The sequence below is a fragment of the Rattus norvegicus genome, chromosome 6 (assembly GCF_021556685.1).
Source record: "Rattus norvegicus strain SHRSP/BbbUtx chromosome 6, alternate assembly SHRSP_T2T, whole genome shotgun sequence".
Lineage (NCBI taxonomy): Eukaryota > Metazoa > Chordata > Mammalia > Rodentia > Muridae > Rattus > Rattus norvegicus.
The window spans coordinates 67,300,712-67,322,169 of NC_141539.1; the positions used below are offsets into that span (position 1 = coordinate 67,300,712).

At 37.7% G+C, this 21,458-nt stretch overlaps 1 protein-coding gene across 1 annotated transcript in view; it reads right to left on the minus strand.

The window, feature by feature from the left end:
- Positions 1 to 18,622: 18,622 nt before the first annotated feature.
- LOC134479372 (uncharacterized) overlaps positions 18,623 to 21,458 on the minus strand; it is a 221,594-nt gene continuing 218,758 nt past the window's right edge. The window contains exon 6 of the mRNA XM_087554992.1: positions 18,623 to 18,750. The gene's annotated coding sequence lies outside the window, so the exon portion shown is untranslated. The remainder of the gene's footprint in view (positions 18,751 to 21,458) is intronic.

The window sequence follows — 21,458 nt, forward strand, 5'->3', positions numbered from 1 at the left end:
TAAATGGACAGACAAATCTATCAGGAAGCTATGCATGTGGCTCTAACCTTCATTGTATCCACAATTTATCTTGTTAACACCTATGACCTTTATTTGTTTAACTTACTCAAAACCTTATGAAGAAAAAGGAATAAAATTTCTTTTATAAACTTTGGGATCCCTAAGTCTGCTTTAAAAACTCATTCCTTTCCTATGCACTCCCATTACTCTCTCATTTATTATTATATAAACATCATTTTACAGGATTCACTCAGGACAAAATCACAGTCACAAAGGTTGAAAACTGGGTAGCTGTACCTTTTAAACTTTTCAAAGATTCAAATCACCTTTGTGAGGAACAATGCTGAGTAAAATTATTTTTATCTTCTTACATTATTCCCTTATCTAGTTTCTGATCAAGGGTAAGCCAGAGCCAACACTGTCTCCACCATCCCTGTGTGATGCACTTTTGCTTCAAGCCTGGATTATCTCAGAAGCCTCTGTTATCACTTTTCTTGATTTTTATGTAGCTCGTTGCCAATATCTGTATAACAGGCAGACTAATCTTCTAGAACACATACTAATCACATCACTCCCTGATGAAGAATCTACTTTGATCTGCCACTATATAAATTTATTTTATTTTTAACACTCTGTCCTTGTCTCTAATTCCAATTTCCCTAATGTGTTATAAAGCAAAACTTCAATCTTGCTTATATTTTATTTTATTTCATAATGCTTTCATATGACTTATAATGCACCTTAATGCTTGTGTATAATGTATGGTGTGTTTCATACCAGTTTCCTAAAGTACTAACTTACAAATATTGTCATTGAGACCACTCAGGTGAGTCTTTAGAAAACAAGCACTTATTTCATAACTCCAGCATTTCTCTTACTTTCCTGTGGCATGACCATGGGACAATCATTTCTTTTCTTTGTACTTCAATTTTGTCATTTGCAAAAACACAGGGTTGAATTCAATAGTCTCTCTGGTCCTTGTAATTTTCATGCTTTTTGAGGCCTTTGCATCTCCAGTAGAAGAACAAATGAATGACTAAAGATAATAGCTTATAGGAAGTCTACATTTGAAACAATCTAATAAACTAGATGGCATAACACTCAACAGATATATATAAACTAGCAGTGTATCTTGATGGAGATTTTTGTTTCGCCATTTTGTAATTTGTGCAAAGTGTTTTGGTTTTGTTTACCAACTAACACAGTCCACCTCTGACTGCTTTACACAACCCTAGTGTTTTTAGACAATCCCCCTTGCTTGGAATCTTCTCATATCTGGTTACAATAAAGATAAAGTTGGGATAACATTCCTAAAAGAAGTTAAAATTACCCCAAAAACAAAAGACAGTGACATAATAATAGATATTGCTGCATCTGGTAAGGAAAAAGTGCAACAAATTATGGTAGATAATCCACATCTTGGTCATTTTTCGCTCTAAACTTTGCCCAGACTCTCACTCACCTAAGTTGCTTAGTATCATGACATCAGTTCAAATCTATTTTTTTCTCAAAGCCAGGTTACAAACTCACTTCATTAGCCCAGCCTTCCTATCACTTCCTTATTCTTCGTGGAACATAGGTCTCTGCATATTTTCTGAATTCTTGCTTTACATTCAACATCTGCAATCAAAAGCATCATTCCCGGTTATTTAGCAAGGCTTTTAAACATGATCACTCTAACACTTCCAGAGCCACACTAATAGACTCTATAACTGTATACTGGTAAATGAGTCTAGAGAGCAGGTATGTATATTAATTACATCAATAATTTACTATGAAGAATATATAAGCTATAATGAAAGTCCATTTATTGAATCCCTAAATTAATTCAATTTGTTGGCACATGGCATAGTGTTGGACATTGTCAACAATAAAATGAGGGAGGCCTCATGGGGTTTTGTAAGGAATACATTATTCACTAGAACTGACTATTAAGTAGCTATTACCACTTAACTGTTTCTCTTAAGAGAATCCTTATGTGAGCACACAATACCTCAAACTAAGAAGTTATATGGCTAATATCAAAACCTATGCTTAGTGAATTTTTATTCAATTATACTTATACAAATAAAATAACCAAGAATAAGTCAATCAGCATATATTCAAATATATTATAAAGAAAGATAATAGAAAACATGGAAGATTATCCACAAAATTTAAAAAAAGAAAGAAAGAAAGAAAGAAAGAAAGAAAGAAAGAAAGAAAGGAAGGAAGAAAGAAAGCTCACAACAGATCCAGAATAGAACATTCCCTTGGCATCCAAATCCTCAGTTCCCACTCATACAGCGTATCACATTCGATTACTTCACATATTGACATAAAGTATATTTAATATGATTAACATTTATAATTCATAAATATTGGCTCAGATACTCAATCTTACTTAATGATGTTGTTTGTAAATCTAGATGAATGGGCTGTTGTATGACAGTTTCCTCCAAACTGAAACATTCCTTGCATGGAAAAAGGTTCATGAGACCCCGGGGGATAAAATAGATTGACATGTCTAAGAAAGCTAAAACTTGCACAACGCATAGGTCCTCTCACCAGAGTTATAGAAGCAGTAAGCAATTACTGGGAGTGGAAACTCTAACGAGCAAAAGTACTGCAAGGATATGTCTCAGACATGTAGAGTCTACCTCTAAGCCAAGCAAGAACTCCAAAAATGCAGCTTTTGAGAAAGGTCAGCCATGATGGGCAGGCTTTTTGATAATGCAACTGCATTTGAGTTACCCCTGTTCCTATAGCAACCCCTTTCTCTGCACTTTGATACCTATAAGTTCTCCCAGTAAAAAGTCATTGGTTAACTAAGCTGGACTTTGGTAAGCTCATTACCTTGGTCTGTGGTGAGTTTCCTTTCTGGAGTGAATAAGTCTCTCTCTGTCTCTCTATCTCTGTCTCTGTCTCTCTGTCTCTGGTTCTATCTCTGTCTCTGTCTCTCTGTCTCTGTCTCTGTCTGTCTGTCTGTCTGTCTGTCTCTCTCTCTCTCTCTCTCTCTCTCTCTCTCTCTCTCTGTGTGTGTGTGTGTGTGTGTGTTTCTGTTGGCATTTCCATTGGAAAAATCTTTCATACAACACAGAGGCACATAAATGAATCTTTTACAATCTTATTAGAAGTACCATTAGAAGCTAGGATTAGAAGCTAGGCTGACAGATAAAGGCATGGAGCCTTCTAACAGAATAGTGTTTCAACAAGGTTCATTGCCAGTTGTGCTTCTTATGCAAATGCACCACACTCTGAATGTCCTATGAATAATGACAGATGCACTGGAAGACATAATTTTAAGGTGCCAGCCTATTGGTTCACATATCCCACTAGTCTCTTTCCAGATTTCTGCTACTCTCTTTATCACCTTCCCTGTGGCAGCTCCAAACCCTCTTCTTGTTCACTAATCAGAACTCACAGACTAACTATGGAGTCACTGGGGAGAGCTGTCATCTTTGAAAGAGCTGCCTTTTTTCTGTCTTGAAGGCATAGATGACAGCTTATATGGCCCCTACTTTCTGCCTTCCTCACATATATTACAGTAATTCATTGTCCTGATTTTTCTCTTGTCTAAAACACACATTACAATGGTTAATTTTTTACCCGTCATCAGCTTGCTTGGATTCAGAATCACCATGGAAACGTAACTCTCTGGGTGTATTCAGAAAGGTTTGACTGAGGAGGAAAGGCTTGCCTTAAATATGGGTGACACAATTCCATGGGCTTAGGCACCATACTGAAGAGAAGGGATAAAGCAGGCTGCACATTAGTATCCATCCCTTTCTATACCTGACTGTGGATAACTCATTCTTCTACAACCATGCTCTCCCAATCACAATGGGCTGCTTTTTTAAAGCTATAAACAATAAACTTTTTTTTTTCTGGTGGATTGCTCCTTATCAGGTATTTTATAGCAATAAGCAAAGTAACTAATACAAAGATATTGTTTTACTTCTATGCCTTGTTTACCCTTCCGTTCATGCCATATGTCCTCAATCATTAGTGTTAGGCATTAACATCGGGGAAATGTGTGTTCCTGCTACTTATTTGATATATGAATTAAAAAGTCAGCTAAAACTCTACAATTTAATGATAGTACTAATCGTTAAATTGTACTAGTTATGAGAAACACTGGAATTTTTGTAGAAAAGAGAATAAATATTATTCTTATTTTTGTTCTTTATAAAGAAGGACCATGAAACTGACAGCAGACTTTACCTTATCATCTTCATCACCACTTCTGAGCTTTAGAAAAGACAATGAGGATATTCCCCACAGTGTTCCTTTGCAACTTGACTAACCATCTCATAGAAACAAGAATAATGAAAATGTAGTCCTTAGGCTATAAATGAGTAAATAAGTCATTTATACCTGGTGAGAAGTCTCAGCAGCAGGCATTAGCACAAGGATAGACTCCTGAAGTAGTGTACTCTGATCTATAAAGAAGAGATTAGGCTATCCAGACTGCACCAGAATCTGAACGAACCGGTCAAACAGCTCCTTGCACCCAAATCCTGTGGGAGGGAAAGCTAGACTTTCAGAGGGGCAGACATGACTGGGAAACCAGAGGAGACTATTACTCTTTGCCCATATTTCTGATTGTAGAGGAAAACACTTAGCACCATCTGAGCCCCCTGCGCACAGGGACCCAAAGAAGTAGGGGCAGACCCTTGTGGTTGCTGCCCTCATAGAAAACTGAAACCCAGCTCTGAGGAGCGACTTCAGGCCCAAGACCAGAGGTAAGACCAACTTTTCTGCTCCAAGTGACCTGCCTGGTGGACTCAGGACACAGACCACAGGAACAACTGAAAGCTTGTGGACAAGAACGACTACATGCCTGAAAGCAGAACATTCTATTCCTATAACTGGCTGAAAGAAAAGAGGTCTACAGCACTCCTAATACATAGGCCTATAGGATAGTCAAGCCACTGTCAGAAATGGCAAAACAAGGTAATACCAGAGACAACCTGATGATGAGAAGAAGCACAGAAAACAAGACTACATGGCATCATCAGAGCCCAATTCTCCCACCAAAGCAAACACTGAATATGCAAACACACCAGAAAAGCAAGATCTAGATTTAAAATCACATTTGATCATGATGATGAGGAACGTTAAGAAAGACAAAGAATTCCCTTACAGAAATGCAGGAAAACACAAGTAAACAAGGAGAAGCCCTTAGAGAGGAAACACAAAAGTCCCTGAAAGAATTACAGGAAAACATAATCAAACAGGTGAAGGAATTGAAAAATGGAAATATAAATGATAAAGAAAGCACAAAGGGAGAAAAACCCTGGATATAGAAAGGCAAAAGAAGAGACAAGGAGCCATAGATGCAAGCAACAACAACAGGATACAAGATATAGAAGAGAGAATCTCAGGAGCAAAAGATTCCATAGAAATCATTGACACAACTGTCAAAGATAATGGAAAATGGAAAAAGCTACTGGCCCAAAACATACAGGAAACCCAGGACACAATGAGAAGATCAAACCTAAGGATAATAGGTATAGAAGACAGTGAAGACTCCCAACTCAAAAAACCAGTAGATATCTTCAACAAAATCATAAAAGAAAACTTCCCTAACCTAAAGAAAGAGATCCCCATAAACATACAAGAAGCCTACAGAACTCAAAATAGATTGGACCAGAAAAAAAAAAAAAAAAAACTCGTGTCACATAATAGTCAAAACACCAAATGAACAAGACAAAGAAAGAATATTAAAGGCAGTAAGGGAAAAAGGTCAAGTAACTTACAGAGACAGACCTATCAGAATTACACCAGACTTCTCAGTAGAGACTATGAGAGCCAGAAAATCCTGGACAGATGTCATACAAACCCTAAGAGAACACAAATGCCAGCCCAGGTTACTGTATCCAGCAAAACTCTTAACTAACATAGATGGAGAAACCAAGATATTCCATGAGAAAACCAAATTTATACAATAACTTTATACAAATCCAGCCCTACAAAGGATAATAAGTGGTAAAGCCCAACACAAGGAGGCAAACTACACCCTAGAAAAAGCAAGAAACTAATCGTTTTGCAACAAAACAAAGAGAAGACAAGCACACAAACATAATCTCACCTCAAAATACAAAGATGACAGGAAGCAATAATCACTATTCCTTAATATTTCTCAGCATCAATGGACTCAATTCCCTAATTAAAAGAAACAGATTAACAAACAGGATATGTAATGAGGACTCAGCATTTTGCTGCGTACAGGAAACCCAATTCAGAAACAAAGACAGACACTACCTCAGAGGAAAAGCTGGAAAACAAATTTCCAAGCAAATGATCTAAAGAAGCAAGGTGGAGTAGCCATTCTAATATCAAATAAAGTTGATTTCCAACCAAACGTCATCAAAAAAGATAAGGAAGGTCACTTCATATTCATGAAAGGAAAAATCCACCAAGATGAACTCTCAATCCTAAATATCTATACTCCAAATACAAGGGCATCTACATATATAAAAGAAATCTTACTAAAACTCAAAGCACACATTACATCTCAAACAGTAATAGGAGGAGATTTCAACACCCCACTCTCATTAATGGACAGATCATGGAAAAATAAATTAAACAGAGACATAGACAGACTAACAGAAGTTTTGAACCAAATGGATTTAACAGATATTTATAGATCATTCTATCCTAAGACAAAAAGATATACCTTCTTGTCACCACCTCATGGTACTTTCTCCAAAATTGACCACATAATCAGGCACAAAACAGGCCTCAACAGATACAGAAAAATAGAAATAATCCCATTCATCCTATCAGACCACCACAGGCTAAAGCTGGTCTTCAAAAAAATAAGGAAAGAACACCCACATATACATGGAAGTTGAACAATGCTCTATTCAATGATAACCTGGTCAAGAAAGAAATAAAAAAAGAAATTAAAGACTTCTTAGAATTTAATGAAAATGAAGGTACAACATACCCAACCTTATGGAACACAATGAAAGCTGTGCTAAGAAGAAAACTCATAGCTCTGAGTGCCTGCAGAAAGAAACAGGAGAGAGCATATATCAGCAGCTTGACAGCACACCTAAAATCTCTAGAGCAAAAAGAAGCAAATATACCCAGGAGGAGTAGAAGGCAGGAAATAATAAAACTCAGAGCTAAAATCAAACAAGTAGAAACACAAAGGGCTATACAGAGAGTCAACAGAACCAAAAGCTGGTTCTTTGAGAAAATCAACAAGATAGATGAACCCTTAGCCAGACTAACCAGAGGACACAGAGTGTGTGCAAATTAACAAAATCAGAAATCAAAAGGGAGACATAACTACAGAATCAGAGGAAATTCCAAAAATCATTAGATCCTAATACAAAAGCCTATATTCAACAAAACTTGAAAGTCTGGATGAAATGGACTATCTCCTAGACAGATACCAGGTACCAAAGTTAAATCAGACACAGATAAACCTCTTAAACAACCCCATAACTCCTAAGGAAATAGAAGCAGTCATTAAAAGTCTCCCAACCAAAAAGAGCCCAGGTCCAGATGGGTTCAGTGCAGAATTCTATGAGAACTTCATAGAAGAACTCATACCAATACTATCCAAACTATTCCTCAAAATTGAAAGAAATGGAGCACTACTGAATTCCTTCTATGAAACCACAATTACTCTTATACCTAAACCATACAAAGGCCCAACAAAGAAAGAGAACTTCAGACCAATATAACTTATGAATATCAACACAAAAATACTCGACGAAATTCTTGAAAACCAAATCCAAGAACACATCAAATTAATCATCCATCATGATCAAGTAGGCTTCATCCCAGGTATGCATGGGTTTAATATACATTGATGGTCTAATATACGGAAAACTATCAACGGATTCCACTATATAAACAAACTGAAAGATAAAAACCACATGATCATTTCATTAGATGCTGAGAAAGCATTTGACAAAATTCAACACCCCTTCATGGTAAAAGTCCTGGAAAGAACAGGAATTCAAGGCCCATACCTAAACACAGTAACAGCCATATACAGCAAAACAGTAGCTAACATTAAACTAAATGGAGAGAAACTTGAAGCAATCCCACTAAAATGAGGGCCTAGACAAGGCTGTCCACTCTCCACCTACTTATTCAATATAGCTCTCAAAGTCCTAGCCAGAGCAATCAGACAACAAAAAGAGATCAAAGGGATACAGATTGGAAAGGAAAAAGTCAAAATATCACTATTTGAAGATGATATGATAGTATATTTAAGCGATCTCAAAAGTTGCACCAGAAAACTACTAAACCTGATAAACACCTTCAACAAAGTGGCTGGGTATAAAATTAACTCAAATACATCGGTAGCCTTCTTCTACACAAAAGAAAAACTAGCTGAGAAAGAAATTAAGGAAACAACACCCTTCATAACAGTCCCAAATAATATAAAATACCTCAGTGTGACTTTAGCCAAGCAAGTGAAAGATCTGTATGATAAGAACTTCAAGAAAGAAATTGAAGAAGATCTCACAATATGGAAAGATTTCCATGCTCATGGATTGGCAGCATTAATATAGTAAAAATGGCCATTTTATCAAAAACAATCTACAGATTCAATGCAATCCCCATCAACATTCCAATTCAATTCTTCATAGAGTTAGACAGAACAATTTGCAAATTCATCTAGAATAACAAAAAATCCAGGATAGCTAAAACTATCCTCAGCAATAAAAGGACTTCCAGGGGAATCACTATCCCTGAACTCAAGCAGTATTACAGAGCAATTGTCACAAAAAAAAAAACTGTATGGTATTGGTACAGAGATAAACAGATAGACCAGTGGAGTAGAATTGAAGACCCAGAAATGAACCCACACACCTATGGTCACTTGATTTTTGACAAAGGAGCCAAAACCATCCAATGGGAAAAAGATAGCAGTTTCAGCAAATGGTGCTGGTTTCAACTGGAGGTCAGCATGTAGAAGAATGCAGATCGATCCATTCTTATCACCCTGTACAATGCTTAAGTCCAAGTGGATCAAGGACCTCCACATCTGGGGAAGCATCTCGAACACATGGGCACTGGAGAAAATTTCCTGAACAAAATGTCAATGGCTTGTGGTCGAAGATCAAGAATCGACAAATGGGATCTCATAAAACTGCAAAGCTTCTGTAAGGCAAAGCACACTGTTGTTAGGACAAAATAGCAACCAACAGATTGGGAAAAGATCTTTACCAATCCTACATCTGATAGAGGGCTTATATCCAAAATATACAAAGAACTCATGAAGTTAGACTGCAGAGAGACAAATACCCCTATTAAAAATGGGGTTCAGAGCTAAACAAAGAGTTCACAGCTGAGGAATGCCGAATGGCTGAGAAGCACCTAAAGAAATGTTCAACACCTTTAGTCATAAGGGAAATAAATGCAAAGCAAAACAACCCTGAGATTCCAGCTCACACCAGTCAGAATGCCTAAGACCAGAAACTCTGGTGACAGAGGATGCAGTCGAGGATGTGTAGAAAGTGGAACACTCTTCCATTTTTGATGGGATTGCAGACTGGTACAACCATTCTAGAAATCAGTCTGGGGGTTCCTCAGAAAATTGGACATTGAACTGCCTGAGGACCCAGCTATACCTCTCTTGGGCATATACCCAAAAGATGCTCCAACATACAACAAAGACACATGCTCCACTGTATTCGCTGCAGCCTTATTTATAATGGCTGGATGCTGGAAAGAACCCAGATGTCCTTCAACAGAGGAATGGATAAAGAAAATGTGGTACATCTACACAATGGAAAACTACTCACCTATTAAAAAGAGTGACTTTATGAAATTCATAGGCAAATGGATGGAACTGAAAAATATCATCCTGAGTGAGGTAACCCAATCACAGAAAAACACACATGGTATGCACTCATTGATAAGTGGATATTAGCCCAAATGCTCGAATTACCCTAAGTGAACAGAACACATGAAACTCAAGAAGGATGACCAAAATGTGAATGCTTCATTCCTTCTTTAAAAGGGGAACAAGAATATACTTAGGAGGGGATAGGGAGGCAAAGTTTAGAATAGAGGCTGAAGCAATGCCCATTCGGAGTTTGCCCACATATATATATATACACATATATATATATATACAGCCCGTAAATATACAGCCACCAAACTAGATAAGATGGATAAAACAAAGAAGTGCAGGCTGACAAGAACTGAATGTAGATCTCTCCTGAGAGACACAGCCAGAATATGGCAAATATATAGGCAAATGCCAGCAGCAAACCACTGTACTAAGAAGGGGACCCCTGTTGAAGGAATCTTAGAAAGGACTGAAAGAGCTGAAGGGGCTTTAGACCCCATACAAACAACAATGCCAACAAACCAGGGCTTCCAAGGACTAAGCCACTACCCAAAGACTATACATGGACTGACCCTGGGCTCCAACTGCATAGGTAGCAATGAATAGCCTTGTAAGGGCACCAGTGGAAGGGGAAGCCCTTGGTCCTGCCAAGGCTGAATCCCCAGTGAATGGGATTCTTGGGGGGAGGGCCGTAATGGGGGGAGTATGGGGAGGGGAACACCCATATAGAAGGGGAAGAGGAGGAGTAGGGGGATCTTGGCCTGGCAACCGGAAAGGGAATAATATTTGAAATGTAAATAAGAAATACTCAATTTAATAAAGATGGGGAAAAGAGATTATAGTTTCAATGTAAGAAATTCCTTGATAGGGAGGGGAACACCCATCAGGAAGGGGAGGGAGGAGGGGGATGTTTGCCCGGAAACCGGGAAAGGGAATAACACTCGAAATGTATATAAGAAATACTCAAGTTAATAAAAAAAAAGAAAAAAAAAGAAATTCCTTGATGAATTTTGACAAACATACTCAACTCTGTTCCTCATAATAGAAATATATATCACTGCCTCTCTCAGAGCTCCTGTAACCTCTTTAAGTCAGTCTAGATCAACCATGGTACAACTCTGTTCTAATTAATATCACCATGAATTACTTTAATTCCTCATTAGTAGAATTAAGCAGTGCAAATTCATGTCTGAATACTAACATAAGGTTTCAGATTTGAATATATTTTATTAATATTCTACCATATGGATTTATGTATGGGTATGTTACTCTTTGTTCTGTATATCCAAGCACCAATTGTCTCACGCGGCTAATGCATGGGATTTTACAAGCCTGGGTTGAGAAATAGGGAACGTATTTTGTACTGAACCTGAAATAATAGACCAGGTCAAAATTATAGCATGTGGCTCCTCAGAGACCTTAGTCATTTTTATGCTAATGGCAATAAATAGCAAATGAAGATTTCCAGGGTTAGGAAGCATACCAGCAGGTATGGATACCCAGTAATCACTTAGAGTTCATATTTAGTTCTGTGCCTTTAAAAGTATTCTTTAGAATATCCGATGACTCTCCTCTGCAGAATAGCCTGATGGTCTTGTTGTGAGTCCAATGCTCTGGCTGCCTTCTGATAAGAATGACAGATAAACATTGAATGTCTTAAACATTTGCTCTGTTTATGAAAATGTTATGTTATGTTTATGGAAAACACAAATGCCATGACTAGAATCATAGCTAAAAGCAGGTCTTCCCACATGATGCATGTTCACAGCTGTAAGAGATAGAAACATTTAAACCTTTTCTGCTCACTGTGTCAGGAACTGCAGGTGCCCATCAGACTCCCAGTTGTAGTGATTCTGAGAACTGTTTGACAGATGATCTGTGTCTTTTCATGGAACTTGATCCTACAGTGCAGTTGCCCATTATAGCCTGGACTCTATTTCCTCACCACAGCCCCAACATAAGAAACAAAAAGAGTACCAGCTATTGATTTATCAAGCATTTGAAAACATCCAAAATCACTCTCTTGCTTTATTCTCCTCTATTCAAAACTAACAATTTTTCCCTTGAATACAATTAGTTCAGAAAAAAATCAAAGTTTTGTGAATACAATTATTTTATTTCAGAAAAATATCCCACTCTGTTAGAGGCACTGTATGCTTCATAAAAATGCTTTGTGAGTTGAGTTTTATGTCGGGGAATTTTGGAACGTGGGTTGATAAGAGATGCCAGACATCGGGGAAGAAAGAAAAATAGTTCTGCTATTGTAATTGAGAGAAAAATTGCCATTCTCTTGTCCAAAATGTAAGGTATTTTCTTTTTGCCAGTCCTGAGAATCCTGGAGTTCAAGGAACAAAGAACACAATGAGCATGGGAGAAGCTGACGGTCCCCAGAGGAGAATCTAAGCAGATTTCCTCACAGCAGAAAAAAGCTGGAACCATGAATGCTCAAAGCCTGGAAGCAAGGCAGGTGGCCAAGGCTTCTCTGGTTGGGTGGAACAGAGCAGAAAGACTCACCAGCCAGGCTACCACTGATCACAAGGCAGATGGACATTCAGAAGATGGAATGCTTGGCTAAGTTCTCATTGGCTGGTTCTCAGCCTACAAGTAAAGTGTATGTGATGTTATAAGTGGAACACAATCCTGTAAGAGTATAATTTATGGCTCACCATAAAATGTCTTTGTCTTCATTACTATTGAAGCAGAGGACAGGATTCACGTTGTTTACTGCAGCTCTTTGTTGCCATCCTGACAGTTTTTATAAGCTCAGCCCTTTGAACAAAATAAATTTGAAAGGAGAAAGATATCCCCAAAATGTTCCCTCAGACTAAAAGGGGATTGGGATCTACACTCAACTTCCATTTTAGGAAATGGATTTGTGACTAACCTGCATCTCCAGGATTGCAGAGAGTCCTATCTTCCTAGCACAGCCTAAGAAAAAGACTTAGAACTTGATCAAAAGAGAAAAGCAGATGCAGGAATGGCGTTTAATGATTTCCCTTTCCTTACATCTAAAATCTACTTGAAATCTGTAGGCCAATAATGAAGAACACAATCAATAGTTACAGATGCTCACTGCCAACCCTCGGCATGGTAGCAGCTAAGGAGGCACAACGGATTTTGAGTCCAAGATGTTTTTTATGGAGGTGAATGGGAAGCACAGGTTGATAGCCACTGAGATGTCATCATGCTTTTGGGCACCAGCTTTCAAAGTTTTAAAATCAGTGTAATCCTTCTGTAGTTAACAAGTCGTGGGAGTCATTTCACCTTTTCTCTGCAATGTGAATCAATTTTCCCCTGGACTTCTCTGAAACTGTGATACCATGTAACCCTCTACCTTACTGTTTGTTTTTCTACAGTCCCCTTCCTACTCCCCATTCAGTCTTTAATGGGTTCTTTTAATGTAGAGAAACTACCAGCTTTCAAATCCCATAGAGACTTAGTTTTCACAATAGAAACCATAAAGTCCTTTTATAAGCTTTCTCACCCAAAAGAATAGCAGATCCACTATTTTCTTGAATGGAGATAAAAAAGGAATTTTCCTCATCATAAAACTCCTATAAGATAAAGGCCTCTTGCCAGGTCATCCAAGAATAGAAAGTGTGTGGTTTATAGCATTGGAACGTGAATGTTTTCAGAATAAGCCAGAACAGTGTACAATCTTTTCTCTTCCACTGTAAAGAAAGAGTGGCTTAAAGAAGTTTTCTGCATCTCACATGTCTCTTGTAGAAACAAACCCTGGCTTCATGCCTAGGGTGTCTGACCACAGAAACAAATGTTCTTTAATAAAGTCTAGTGCTTTAGCCCACCTAACTATCTCACTGCCATTGATGGCACTTTGTATGGGAAACAATTGCTGTGAGGAAAAGTTGCATAATGGTAGTGTGTTTTAGTATTGGGGTATCTAAAAAGTTTCATTGACCCTCCGCAATGCTGTTAATGACATTTGTTAATACTATCCATTTGCCAATCATACTAAAATGAATAAGAGTTTATAACTTTACTTTGTCTCTAAGATAGTCTCCCTAACTATTGCACATGCAATTTCCAGGCTAGAATCCCCTCTTCAAAAAGATAAAAGCAAAAGAAAAACAGATTGAGAAGCTGCTGTCACTGAGAATATGAAAGTAGGTTGATCTATTAGATGAGGTCACCCTTAAGGTTCTATGGGAAATTTGTGGACACCCACAATGCATCCAGAAGTGCCTGGAAGCAGCCTGGTGAATAAAGCAGGGTACCTCTAATATACTCCACTTGGTGAATAAATTATTTCATAATTGTGGCAAGTGTACCACAAGGAAATTGATATATTCTAGGAAGCAAGGTGAATCAGACAAGAGACTGGAAAAATATTATTTTTTAATGAATTTAACTTCTGGTAATTAGGATTGGCAGTAGAAATTACCATAAACACACCATCCAAATGATAATGTAACTAGAACACTGTTATAAATTCTTAATGCCTCTATTAAGAATAGAAAATGACAACTCATCAAAGAACAATTTATCAGGGTTCACTGAGCACTGACCCAGCTCTTCATTGCTCTGATCTGCAGGACCCATTCCAATTTTACCAGGCATAATGCTTAGTGTAGTTAAAGAGAAATTTCATATAATAATAGTAAAAATTGGTAGGGTTCAAATTTCCTTAGCTGAAGAAAATTATTTTTTTTCCCAAAAAGAATGACTAGGCAGAAATATACTGCAATAACTACTAGTAGCAATAACAACAGTTAGCACATTTGCACACTTGGAACTTTTTAAATGTATGTATCCGTCTATTCAAATGTCACATTATAACCTGACGGTAGGTGATACTAGTATCTCTAGTGTCACATGAAGAAAGAGACACTGAGCTCAAGTCAACTGCATGTATGAGCAAGTGTGTGGTGGAAGGGCTCAGATTCCAGGAGGTAGATCTCAGCATCCCAGTCACACCCTACCTACACCAATGCAAACTGGTTAAACGGATGCGGTAGAATTGCTTTGGGTGGGAAGAAATGATTGGGATAGACAACTCCCAAATGTGGTCTTCTGTTCTGTGTGAAATTTCCTTTGGAACCTGTCATAAATAAACATCTATAAAAGCACCTTTGCTTTGATTAACTAGGTGGAATTCTCTTCTTTCATCAATTAATATTTTTAAGTTCACATAACCTTTGTATGTTTAACTTCCTCAAGTTGTATCTAAAATGCACATGTGTCTAAATGAGATAAAAATCAGTGTCTTGACATTTCTATTCTTGAGCAGAAGTACAGTATCAAACATAAACAGCCCTGCGACAGCAAGAGATGTTCAGAACTATCACATATAACTGCAATAGAGGTGCCATGATGGTGGGGAAATATGATCACGTGACACTCCTTTACATAACCAAGAAATGCCTGGCAATCACAGTGGACAAAAGCATGCACTCAAGAGGCAATGAATTTGGTTTTCATGTGGTAGGTACCATGACTTATGGTTTTTTCCAGGACAACGTTTGCATTTTTAGGCACAATAAACTCCCTTACACAGGAACGGCCCTTTTCCCCTTCTGAGGGTCTTTCTTTTCATATTATTATGAAATAAAGTATATTGTGCTCCTTATCCCAGCCTTCTCTCTTCAAGCAATGCAGGCAACCAACATAGAAGAGCAAGAGAACATAATCTAACCATCACCAAATCCAACTGCCCTGGGAGATGCTTAAATTTATGACACTACATGTACCACACTAAGATATTTTCTTACTAAAATCATGGCATAATTTTTCATAAACAGAATTATAGACCTCATAATAGTAGCAAAGAAACACCAACATATATTTTTAAATTCCTTTTATAACATAACTGTCTATCCAGCTCCTCTCTTACTAACACATACAAGAAAAAGGTGACAAACTGCCCAGTGAGACTGAGGTGGCAAGTGTATAATATCATCTGCTCAGAAGAACACTTTTGATCCTTATTGTTCATTTAGAAACTATCTGTCACTCACCTGTACTCTGATAGAGATGAAATTATCCTTATATACTCATCACACCACAAGGAGCTACATCCATGACTTCCTCAAGGAGTCACTGTAGGGAGGAAGTTACCAGTCATTTCATCCCCACAGAAACAGCTCCAGAGGGGTACACTATTCCAGGATAGGCCTAGATTAGTATTTAATCCAGCAGAGAGCTAAACAACTTTACTAGCATTTGTGGACAAGTTTAGAATACTAACTTTAACAATATCCATTTACATATGTAAAGGTTTAATAGGGAAAAATTGGCTATCCTAGAAGAAATTCCTCTATTGCAGGAATAGTATAGAAATAAAATAAATTAAATAGGATGAAGGCATTGAAGGGAGATCTCTATTCAGGTTTAAATCAGCAAAGTTCTATGTTTGCAGTTAAATAGACAGAAAAGTAAAAATATTGGAGCAGAAAATGAGGTTTCCAATGCTAAAGATCAGTCTTTTATAAGAAGTTCAACTTATTAACAATCTTTGCAAAAAAAAGAAAAAAGCATAAACGAGGAACATGCATCAGTTCATAATGGCACTGTTTGGTTTGAGATTTTTAAAGCTTATTATTTAAATATGCAGCTAGATAACTATTATCCCTGCTGTGATCAGAGATTATAAAATATGCAAGGATGAGATTGCTGTGCTTCACTGATTACCTTTTCTTACGTTTAATCTTACTTTTCTTGTGCAAAAACAGATGCACGTTCAGCCCCTTGATCAAATGTAACTAACATAATGTCAGGAGTTCATAGAAGAAAGTTTATAATTGATGACAATAATCTAGTAGCACTTTTTCTAAAAGTTGATGAAATTGCTGCACAACAAGAAGGCGCAGAAGATGTAAGATTTTGCAGTCATTTACAGAGGAACATAAAAATAAAGTACCTATTTTTCCCAAGAGAAATGGAAATGTAATTTCCTAAGTAAAATCTATTCATGGTGGAATTTTTATTAGCTTTCTATAATGGAAAGGCTATTAAATATATATTGTTTTGTTCTTCTGAATAGTTTCCATATCTTTGTAAGTGAAGTCAGGATCAGCAATGCATTATGAAAAGCACCATTCATGAATTGTAGCCAGTTCCCAATGCAATGGTTGGATAAGGCAAAATAATTTCCAAAACCTAAATGGAGAAAATGTGTTCCAATGAATGATAGCTCCATTACTTACTCCATAGATGCCATGGAGAAGAACACAGAAAACTTCAGTTTCATGATAGCCTTTAAGCCAATGTTCTTTAAAGCCATTTGTTTGAAAATTCAGTGACATCCTGTGGCTGATACAGCTCATCACCACCGGGCTCCCTTGCTCAGGGAGAGACCCCCATTTTAACACACTCCAAGATCAGAGAAGTCTGGCATTTTTGGTGGACCTGAAAATTCTTTATGCTATTAAGAAAACCTACTCATATTTACTAATTCAGAGCTAACAGAATGAGAACAGAATGGCTATCTGAGCATAGAAGAGCACGGTCTTCCAATCTTTGTGTTTCTGGGTTACCTTTTTCAATGACCCTAGACAGAAAGTCTTTAGAATCTCCCCCATTTCAGTCAGGATGAGAAAATAAGTCAAACTTTGTATTTTTTTCTATGCTCTACCATGTGATCCATAAAAATTTAGTCTTAATCCAATCCCATCCCAGGTGAAATAAAAAGCGGTAGCTACAGTATTTTCAACTCCCTCCTCTTCTCTAAAAAGCTCATCTAGTAACAGTCTGAAACATTTAGTGAGATACGTTTAGGGTACTTTCTAGGAAGCTACTAAGAAGCCTATAAACATATATGCATAATTTATATTAGCTGTTTAGTCTAACTTTAATGTTAAACAAGTCATCTACTGAGTATGACACTATAAATTCTATTTCGTCTATGGGGGATGATTTAAGAAAATGTGAGATTTCATCTAAAACAATGATTACATGGTTTTATACTTGGAACTGGGATTTTTTTATTTTGTGTGTTTTTGCTCTGATTGTGATTATGTATATGTGTGTATCTGCATATAGGCTTGTTCAAAAGAGGCCATAGTGGCCCTGCAGCTGTTGATTTTAAGACACCATGTGGATGCTGGGTACTGATCTCAGATCTTCTTAAATATTATCATTCTTTTTTTTTTTTTGGTTCTTTTTTTCGGAGCTGGGGACCGAACCCAGGGCCTTGCGAAATATTATCATTCTTAACCACTGATTTTCCAACCCCATATTCCTCACTCTTAATTCTTAGTCAACAAAGTCACTCAAAATTCTTAGTGTATAATACTAAATCTCAAACACACTATTAAGCACAAAGGAATACAAACTCCAAATATGTCAGAAATTATAATCTTGTTCTTAGTCTGATAAATAATGAGGATTTAGAACAGTTCTTCGGCCAAGGCAAGGGATATGTAAATTTTATGAAAAAAGGGATAAAGAACTAGATAGAAAGGGAGGAAAATATTATCAGTGAAGAAAGCCTTCCCTAAACAGGTGACATTGGCACTGACCTAGAGATGGTGGGTACAGAGGCCAATGATGGAAAACTGTAGGATGCTGGGGACAGGAGAGGCTCAGGGAAAAGCATGGGGAGTAGGTAAAGACAAGTGTGGAAAAAAGTTACAGTTCATTATGTGGAAAGCGAGTCTTTCAATATAAATTTCATACTATAGACATACTTAGACACTTTTGAAGGCTTTTATAGAGGAAAGTATAATATTTAATTGGAATTTTTAGAAATATTGCCTTCTCTAAAGGATAAGGCAGGGATTCCCTGAGACCTGCTAAAGTTACAGAAAAGTTTCTAGAATACAGAATTCCATTCTGTGAAGATTAAGTAAAACCCACCTATTTTTACCTCATATTGGGGAAGAAGAGCCATGTCCTTCTTGAGTATCTCACAAGGAAATTGATCATTTTTTAGCATCATAGCATCACTTCTAGTATTTTTGGGTCTTTCCAAGGAAACATAAGCACTTTAAGAGAAAGAAAATGGAAATATAAAGCCAACAGTGGTAAGAATTCTCTAAGTTTCCCTATCCAATTGTCCCTAGCAATCTAATCTGCCGAGATAGGGTTTCCCCTAGAACTACAATCTCCAGGGGTTAAGAAGGTACACGAAGTCCACAGTAAGACAGCTATGCCCAGCATGTGGAGAACTTTTAAGCCATATAGCAATCCTGCTAGGCACGTGCCAATGGCTTTTATTCTTTTAGGACATAGAAAAGAAGAAAAATTCCTCAGATTCCCACTGTGTTCTACTCAGAATCATGCTGACTGATCTTGCTGAGAGAGTCTGAAGATGTGGCCATTCCTTCAAACAAAACAAACTCAGAAAAGTGAGCACAAGGCTGACTGGACCACTGAAAGACTGTCAGAAAGACGACTTTGCTTTTATTTATTACCTGTATGTACACATAGCAGGAAGGCAGGAGGGGGTAGCCTTATACAATAACAGTGTAAGGAAGTTATGATAACCAAACCAGTTGCAATTTCCAAGAGAAGGAGAAATTTTGTGGGCCTACAGAATGGAATGGGAAATTTTAACTCAACTTTATAAACATCTAAGACAATATGTTGAATAAGGCTCAGTGACCTATGAGTAAGAGAATGCAGAGACCTGGGAAAACATAAAATGCATCCCACACATCTAGCAAAGAATAAAGCTTAGTAATGATAGCATCACCAACTTTGTAAGTGCCAGAGGAGCAAAGCAACAAATGCAAGGTAAAAGAAAGGAGATTAATTATGTTCAAAATAGACTGAATTTTCTGTAGGATAATTCTGTACAGCTAATTTTCTGTAGCTGCCATGTAGGCTAGACTCTCTAGGTATAAGAACAAAAGCTGAGCTGGCGACCTGAGGTAGCTTTTGAATGTCAAATCAATCTCAGAGGATATTGAACAAAACGGAAGAAATGCCCAATGGTCTTATTTTTTTAGATTCTACCTCCTCCTTTAAGAAGCAAGGGATAAGGAACAAACCACCATATGCCATAGATACTTTTTATTTTTCTTTCTATTTTCTTTTTCTTGCCTTAGAAAATTCCTCTTTTTAAAATTAATATATATATATTTTATATCCCTAGAGTTTCCCCCCTTTCCTCTCCTCCCAACCCATAACCCCCAACCCCTCCATTCACTCCTCCTCTGTATATCTCTTTAGAAAAGGCCAGGCCTCTCATGGACATCAACTACTCATGGCATATACATTTGCAGTAAGATTAGGCACCTTCTTCATATTAAGACTGGATCCAGTAAAAGGAAAGGTTCCCAAAAGCAGAAAACAGAGTCAGAGACATCCCCTTCTCCCACTGTTAGGAGTGCCGCATGAAGACCAAGCTATACAACTATAATAATATATGTGCAGAGACCCTAGGTCAATTCTATGCATGTTTTCTTGTCACTTCAGTCACTATGATCCCCTTATGAACCCAGGTTAATTGACTTTCGTAGGTTTCCTTGTGGTGTTCTTGAACTCTCTGGCTCCTACAATTTTTTCCATTCTTCTGCAGGATTCTCCAAGGTGCACATATTTGGCTTTGGATCTCTGCATCTGTCTCAATCAGTTGCTGTGCAAATACTCTCTGATAACTGGTCTAGGTGTCAATCTATTAGGATAGCAGAATACCATAGGAATAATTTCATTAATTTTTTTTGACAGTCATGTTTGGTTCTATCTTATGTCTCTGGGCTATCTAGTCTCTGGGCTCTGGCTCTGCAGGCAGTGTGAGGGTTGCATCCCTCTCATGGCATGGTCCTCAAGCTAGAGCAGTCACTGTTGGCCACTCACAATTTCTGCACCACCTTTACCCCAGCACATCTTATAGCCAAGATAGATTGGAAGTCAAAGTTTGTGTGGCTTGGTTGGTATTCCAATGTCTCCACTGGAAGTCTTTCTTAGTTATAGGAGATGGCCTGTTCAGCTCCATATCCCCCATTGCTAGAAATCTTAGCAAGGATCACCCCAATACATCCCTGGGAGTTTCCATTGCACTAGGTTTCTAGCTCATCCCAGAGATGGCCCCCATTTCCAGTGTTCTCTCCTTCCATGAGATCCTTGCCTGATCCTTCCTGTTCCCATCCCTACCACAACCCCTCCCAGATATCCACATGCAATATCTATTGTATTTCTCCTTCACAGTAAGACTCACGCATGTCCCTTGGTCCATCCTTGATACTTAGTTTCTCTGAGCTGTGAATTTTAGCGTGGTTATCCTTTATTTTATGGATCATATCCATGAATCTTTGTCTTCTCAGTATGGAGTTTATCATCCTGGTAAACATGATCAGTCATACATGCACACAGTCCTTCTCGGAACCTATTTAGAGTTTTTAGCAGAGGAATCCAGCTGTGATAGGTACATTCTTAACCAAGAAGGCAGCTTTGGGGAGAACATACATGAGAAAGGATAGAAACACCTACCTAGCAAGCCAGATCAGTCAAGTCAACTTTGATGACCACTGGGGCAGTAAATGCTGTAGCCTGATGCCCCCACACCCCACATTTTCTCTTTTGAATGGACCCTGGAGAAGCTTTTCACTTTGTTCTGCTCTATAAAACAATCTTGAGAAGCAGAAACAATGACAGTCAGATTTATGTTTCTACTTCCACATCCTGTCTCTCATGGTAAAAAGCATCAAGGTAAAAAGGATATGTGAATTACTAGGAAGCATTGGATGGC